The following is a 7,649-nucleotide window of genomic DNA, read 5'->3' on the forward strand; positions in this document are numbered from 1 at the left end:
GATTTGCATCCCCTTTTTCATAAGCAATGGACTGTATATAAAGGATTTAGCAGCAGGTATCAGAGCTCCAAACAACATTTAAAGCGTTTTACTTGAAAGGTGATTTAGAAACCAAGAAAATGTAACAGTAATTAAAATCCTGCCTTGCCACATGCCGAAAATACGAAATGTACAGAAATGCAAAGATGTTTAATATGACTCGTGGCCAGGGGACACTGGGACAATTGAAGCCAACAGGACATAACATTGCCTAGAAGAGTTATCTGTTTAGGTTTCACTAGTGCCAGAAAGCACTGTAGGTCACCATGCAAGGCAGGAATCTTCAAATGCTCTTTTTGGTTTGTCCATGTACTCTAGACACACTGCCATGAAAGATGCAAGGTGAATGGATTCCATCCAAAACAGTCATGGGAAAGAGAACACAAATTAGAAAATACTGTCACTGCAGAAAAATTACCACAAATTCACAAAGAATTGAAAGCAAAGAGACAAAACTGTCATTAGAAGCAGCAAAAAAAAAGAAAAAAGGCAGCAGTGCTGGTAACAGGAGATGGAGTGTAAAACAGCAGAAAAAATGAGTTGCGGTCTCCTACAAATCTGGAATGGGAAGCAAGGAACAACTTGGAAGTGAGGAACAACAGCAAGGAACTAATCCAAAAAAAGCAAGCAAGAACAGCAGCTACAGCAGAATGTTCTTCACCACTGAAACACTGCAGTGCAATACCAGCATTAATTCATGTGAACATCTGTTTCCATTGAGGACAATGGCCACTGTCTTTCCTCCTTGCATCAACCTGCTCCTCAGCATATGGAAACCAAATAATGACATAATCATTCAAAATAAGACTAATTATGCAAACAATGTTTCTTCCCTAATACTGAATTCCACCTAACCTACTTGTTAAGTAAGCCATGGTAAGGTTCTACTTGATATTCTTCCAGTTTTAGTCTTCCTACATGATTTTAGGTTCCTGTGGGATTACTTATTTATTCATTATCTGGTATAGTGTTGAAACCAATATAACCCTGTGCTTTCAGATGGTCACTCCAAAGACCTTTTTGGAGACAGACTAAAGGAAGACAAAGCTATTTTTAAGTTAATACAAAACTAAAACTACTTGCCATTAGGGTTTAAAAAGAAAGTGATACAAAAACCTTAGCATGGTTTGTCAATGTAAACCTCTGGGAGCTGTACAAAATCTACTCTAGCAGAGAAGAAATAAAAATTATTATTATTGTTCAGCAGATAAACTTAGAAAAATCAATTTAATCCATTACCTCTTCCGATGTTTTAAGGTTACTGAAAGAAAAGCTGAGAATGCAAGACACTCCACATACACAATCATCAGAAGCAGTTAGTGAAGGAGCTGAGAAGCAAAAATCCCCATGCATCAAAATACCCCAACAGTTTGAGCAAAGAAAGGTGCCTGATCTTGCATTGGAAGAGGAACAAAATCTCTGGTGAGGTTTTGATGCTACCACTCTCCCCAAAAGGTACAATCACTTCTACTGCATAGTTACAGTACTTTCAACCACCACAACACATAAACTACAAACATTTTGAAGATGTATTCACTAGAAATCAGGACTTGAAACTGAGAAACTCAGTGATGGACAGCAGAGCAATATGCACAGACAGCCAAAATTCAAACATATTCCACTTAGCTGTATGTAAGCAGAAAGGTGGACTGCCTTTAGATATATGTGTATGTATATATATATATATATATGTGTGTGTATATATATGTATATCTATGTGCATATATGTCAATATGTATATATGCATATATACATTTATATATATAAAGGGTACGTATAGAGCAATGGAAAAGATAGCTGTTAACAGGGCCTGTGGTGACAGGACAACAGGAAATGGTTTTGAACTGAATATGGGTATATTTAGCTTAGATATAAAGAAGAAACATCTCAATGAGAGTGGTGGGACACTGGAGCAGGTTGCCCAGCCAAGTTGTGGATGTTCCTTTGTTGTTAACACTTCCTGTTAATATCTGCATTTCTTGACTCAGAATTCCTGTTACAACTGATTTTAAAAGAAATTTCTGTTGTGTAAATTCATGCATTTGTAAGGAAATGTTTTAAGGATGAAATTTCAGTATTATCTAGTCCTGACAGCAAAAAGAAAAAATATTACTAGTAAGGAGGACTCAAATTGCAGGCTCTTCTTTAAGCAGCAAATTAATTTCAGCTCCCAGCAGAGAAGATGATTGCTTGAGCCACCTGAACATCCTCCCAGTGAGCTTGGTGACATCAGGTCAATCACAACAGGCAGCCCTGGGAACATACCTGGCCCATTCCAAGGTCAGAGTCATGCTTGCTGTTTTTGGGCAAACCCTGTATCTGCCGGGCTCCAGGCTGGCTTTCTTTTCTTGTTTTGATATTAAAAACATCCAAGGGTTACTCTGAATGACACTAGTGCACAGCAAGCAGCTGCAACACACTGGCAGTTATTTCAAGCAGCCCTGTGACAGCACGGCTTCGATTTCTGAGGGGTACTTGAAATGTTTTTAAAGAGCTAACACCTACTAGATTTGAATGTTCCACTTGAGTGTCAGTCACTACAAGGCAGACAGACAAAAAGAAAACCTGGCAGCAATTTCAGGGTTGGAGTACTTCTGAGAGCCAATCACAAACACAACCAGCACAGTACTCACCATTCACTACCATGACTTCGACAGCAGCAAGTCAAAACAGCCATACAGATTTTCATCCTACTTTAAACTGAAACACACCAGTGCAAGATAAAAATCTCTTGAGCTGCATGAACAGAGGAAGATTAAGTATCTGTACAGGATCTAAGACTGTTGTATTGAAAGGCTACTGACTTCCTAACAACCTATGACCAGAAATCAAATGCCTGCTTCACTGAGCCTACCTGAAATACATATAATTTCTGTCTCCGTTACTTATTTTTAAAATGGGCATAAGTGCATCTCTACCCCACAAATATTATAAGAATAATTACAGTAAAAACAGAAGGAATATTAGGCGTGTCTTAGCATCTTAAACTAAAGTACTTAAACATACATAATTTTACTACTCAAATACACATATTATTGCTAATTTCACATGTAGTTTTCCCCATCTATAAAATTGTCCTACTCCAGCTATTACTGACAAATTAAAATATGCAGACCACCCCTGCACTGTCTTCTTTGAAAAATAAAGATTATGGCTACCTCAGATTGGTAAATTAAAGGGAAAAACCAACAAAGGTCTTACTTTAGTCAAGTCACTCAAACAATTTCCTAATCAACTACTACCAATCGAATTCAGTTCTGAAACAGCAGAACAACAAGTTTTCACTGGTAACTATTTTTCAATTCAAGGATTAGATAAATAAAAAAATGCAGTGTCACATTCTTACTATGCCAAGCAGTCTCTCAGCAAAAGTAAGTCAAGGACCTTACATCCCTACACTTAATTAATAATTAGATAAACACCGCCTTTACACAGTTTCCAAAAGAAAATTTCAACACCCCCACTTTCCCTTCAACTCATACACTTTCAGCCACAAAACATGTTTAGTCTTAATGTTCAAAGAACAAAACATATACAACATATTTAAATAAGAACACAGGAGCAGGGAGGAAAACCTCAGTACAGGTTTGCACTGAGAGACAAAAAGCTTTAAGATATTTCATTTTAAAGCACAACCACTGTGATAATGCCACCTAACAAATTCCTCATAGGTGCAAGCGTACAGGAGACTGGCAATGCCTTTCTGTCCTATAGCACAACATTGCACAGCGTTTAATCTTTCATGCCAAAAACAGATTCCTCTCAGAACAGGGAAGCAGTAGTAGACTGACCAGGTATACAGTCTACCTTTCCCGATTGAATACCTATTACATTTTTCCCCAAAACTATGTGAGACTTAACCCTGAGATCCAAGTCCTCCGCAGTCCCACACCCCAATGGAGCAGATGGGGTCTATATGGGGTCTCTAACAAGGAGCATTAAATTCAGCACATAGGTTTTATATGAAATACCAGCACAGAACACTCAACTATAAAACTCTGATCAACCTCACGAGACAATCTACATGTGTGCATATACAGGTACATACAGGATATGTATACATGTATACAGAGCACATGGTTCCAGCTACAGCAATTTACACCATTCATGAGGAGAAGTCTGCTTAGATATGTGACAACAGATATGAAAACGTTTCAACTGCACTGAATCTCTCCTACACACACTGTGAAAGGAAGAGAGCACAACAATAGGATTCTGCCCTTTAAAAAAACATGAAAAGCAGCTTGTGTATGGCAACAGCTCAATGAAATTAACCATATGCAGCTAAAAAAAAAAAACCTAAAACACAACAAAACACCTACTAGGACTTCACATTGAAATACAATATAAATCATCTCTAAGTATACATATGTTTCAGTATTGCAAGCAACAGCCAGCAAATATGCCATGGGAAGACGATGCAATTCAGATGACAGGTCTGGAAACACAAGGAACACAGTCATGCACACAGTTGATGAAAGCAAACATGACAAATTTCAGACTAAATTTTGTGACACCTGCCGGGTCCACATGGGATGCACGTAGCCAGAGGTGCATCTAATATCTGAGAGGAAAATGCACAGCCACACTACAACCGCATTCATGAGGCTCATGGGCAAAAAGCTCCGAGGACCTCAGCCGAAGCACAAGGCAAAACTGGCACAGTTTATACCTCTTTGAAGAGGCACAAAAAGCCCCTACGAAAGGAGAAGAGCTGCCGGGGGACGTGCCTCTCTCTCCCACACTCAGCAACAGGGCAGTGACACCTGACCGGCCCCACCTGCCTCACCTGTCCCTCACGGCCTCCCGCACCTTCCCCCACTCCCAGACACCCGCGGCTGCAGCCACGGCCCCGCGGTGCTGCCGGGCGGGGAAGGCGCGGGGAGGGCGCGGAGAAAGCCCCCCTCCCCCCCCGGGCCTGGAGTCGCCCAGGCCTCCCTCCCCTGCCCGCGTTCCTCAGCCCCACGCGGCCGAGCTCTCACCAGGCAGCAGAGGGGGCAGGCGGCGGCGCTGGGCCCGGGAGCCCCGCGGGGCCGGCGGGAGCAGAGCGCGGGCGCGGAGGTCCCTCCGGGAGCCGCGTCCTGCCGGCCCGGATCGTCACAGGGAAAACATGACGCGGGCGGGGAACCGCCGATCTCGCGGGGCTACCGCGCGGCTCTCGCGAGAGCGCCAGCCGCTGCCCACCCCCGCGCGCGGGCACGCGCGGCTCGCGCCCAGGGCGGAGCGGGGCGGAGCTCGCGGCGGGCACACCTGGGGAAGGCCCGCACGGCTGGGAAAGGCTGGGCACGGCACAGCCCGGCATGGCTCACGGAAGCGTCTGGTCGCTCTGGGAATGCAGGCTGTGCCCGAACGGCCCCGTTCATCAGTGTTCTGCTGGCGCAAGGAAGAGCAGACAAACGCTTTTGTACAAAAACAACCGAAGAAACGGGTCAAGGAAACGAAGCAGGTGATTCAGGTGGGGATCCTGATGGAAGTGATGTGTTGGACCGTCAGTGAAAAAGAAGAGAAATGGATGCTGTGCGCAGGGACAAAAAGTGCCGAAAAGGCAGAACGAATCGTATCTGTGGACAAGCAGGAATATATTAAAGCGTTTGCTTAAACAAAATGAACAACATAACAACAAATAGTAAAACTATTTTTCCACTGAGGAACGAAATTCCAAGTCTAAAGAAGGGCAAAGGATACAGTGAACATTGTTACAGGCTTAGATAGTGGCAGCAGCAATGGCACACCAAGATTAGTGAGGCATAGTGGCAAGAAACAACACAATGAGAAATCTCCGTTCTACCCACGTACGTTGGTAAAGTCCATACAATATTAGGAATATCATGGCTGATTCAGTAAACATTCATAAACCAAGTGAGTGGGAAAACTGACAAGAAGCAAGAGGAAAACTGTGGAAGAAGGGACTGCATATTTTTCAGTACATGAGCCTAAGACAGGAATATGGAAGCTTACAAAGACTGGTGATATGAAATAGGTGAACAGGGGATAATTGTTTACTCTCTTCCAGTGGAAAACCTAGAAGGTAACAGGAAGATCTAGTAAATGAAAAAGATGAAAAATTCAGAAGAAGGAAAATACTGTTTCTTCATTCAATATAATTAAGCTGTAGAACACCTTGATGCAGGACAAAATGTAGTGGAAGTTTACATGGACTGAAAAAGAGACTAGAAAAATACAGGAAAGTAAAAAAATCTATCACAGTTTACCAAAGACATCTCCTCTGGTTGAAAAATGCCTGGCCCACAGAAAGCTCTCCAATATCTGGGGACACTTGGCTCTGTACTTGCTCCTGCCTTTCCTTCCAAGGCATGGGCTGATGGCTGGCTCACCAGTGGAGCAGAGATCCTATCCTTATGTCCCTGTCCTATGGCCTGTGTTTTCTGAATCTCTGCTCAGTAGCCTGAATGCTTTATTCTGGGTTATGAAGTGTTAGGGGGGGTTCTTAAGAGTAGAGCTCAGCTCCCTGGAGGGACTGCTGCATTCCATGACACAAGTTCCAACCAAAATTGGACTAAATGTCACTGGCCACTTTGGAGACACATTCCAGGTATTGATGGTTCTTCATTCTGCCCCCTAAAAGGCAACTCAGGGATGCACAACATTTTGCATTACAATAAAACCCAAAAGCCTCGCTTTGACCCAACCAAGCTAAACATCACACACTAAAAAAAAAGAGTCTCTGTTAGCAATTTACCAATGTAATTTCAACCCATAGGATGATGGTCAAGACAACCCATTTTTGTTCAATAAATTGTAAGATTTTTTTCACTTTTATACCTCTAAGTACACCAGCTAACCTTTTGTCTAAAGTCATAGTCAAACTCTGCTGTGAATGAGCAGCTTCTTTGTTGATGAGACCACCTGTGCTAACAAATACCAGCAAAAAATGGAATAAATTATAAAAACATCTTAAGCATTCCTTAAGTCTTTCAAACATGTCAGCTAAAGGATGCTATGTAAGAAATAAACTTCTAAAAAACAACAGATACATGGAAACACACTGACATGTCCAGCAGCTCTGCAATTGCACAGAAGAGAAAGCAGAATAAACAGACACACTCAGCAGTGTATTTTCTCCATGCTCACATGCCCCACGCCCACACACATTAGTCACATGAAGACAAACCCTTACCATTAACTGCAGTTTTTATGGCTTGCAGGCTCATCCTGCAGCCAAGCATTAGACAAGTCTCAAGGAATTTCTTAGTTTTGCAAATGTCTAATGCTTTCAAGTTATGTACACTTAAATATGAAGTTCACAGAACTGCAAGGTTTTCTGCTTTGTTTGCCAAGTCTTGCCCCAGCCCATCAATCCTTGCAATCCTGGGAACCAAGGGCTCTCCCCTTGCCGTTTGCCTGGATGCAGGTGCAGGGGCTGTTTGCAGGGGCTCACTGATCTTACAGTTTTGGTTACACTGGAGGACCATTGCTATTCATCTTTGGGAATTCTCACTTGAAGCCTGCTTATTATAGCAACTGTTAATATTTCATAATTAACTGCAGTCTTTGATTAGTGAAGTGACTTCCACAGTTTCTCCTTTCAGAGCAGGGTCCCCAATGCCTGAGCTGTGTCTGCATCTACAGCCAGCTGGACTCAGGAGCTT

At 42.6% G+C, this 7,649-nt stretch overlaps 1 protein-coding gene across 9 annotated transcripts in view; it reads right to left on the reverse strand.

Annotated features, from left to right (window-relative positions):
- Positions 1-5,151, reverse strand: part of HERC1 (HECT and RLD domain containing E3 ubiquitin protein ligase family member 1) — an 83,498-nt gene extending 78,347 nt beyond the window's left edge. For all 9 annotated transcript variants that reach the window (XM_062501620.1, XM_062501617.1, XM_062501619.1 and 6 more), the window contains exon 1: positions 5,022-5,151. The gene's annotated coding sequence lies outside the window, so the exon portion shown is untranslated. The remainder of the gene's footprint in view (positions 1-5,021) is intronic.
- Between the last annotated feature and the right edge of the window lie 2,498 nt (positions 5,152-7,649).

Source organism: Cinclus cinclus, chromosome 13, assembly GCF_963662255.1.
Source record: "Cinclus cinclus chromosome 13, bCinCin1.1, whole genome shotgun sequence".
Classification (NCBI taxonomy): Eukaryota; Metazoa; Chordata; class Aves; order Passeriformes; family Cinclidae; genus Cinclus; species Cinclus cinclus.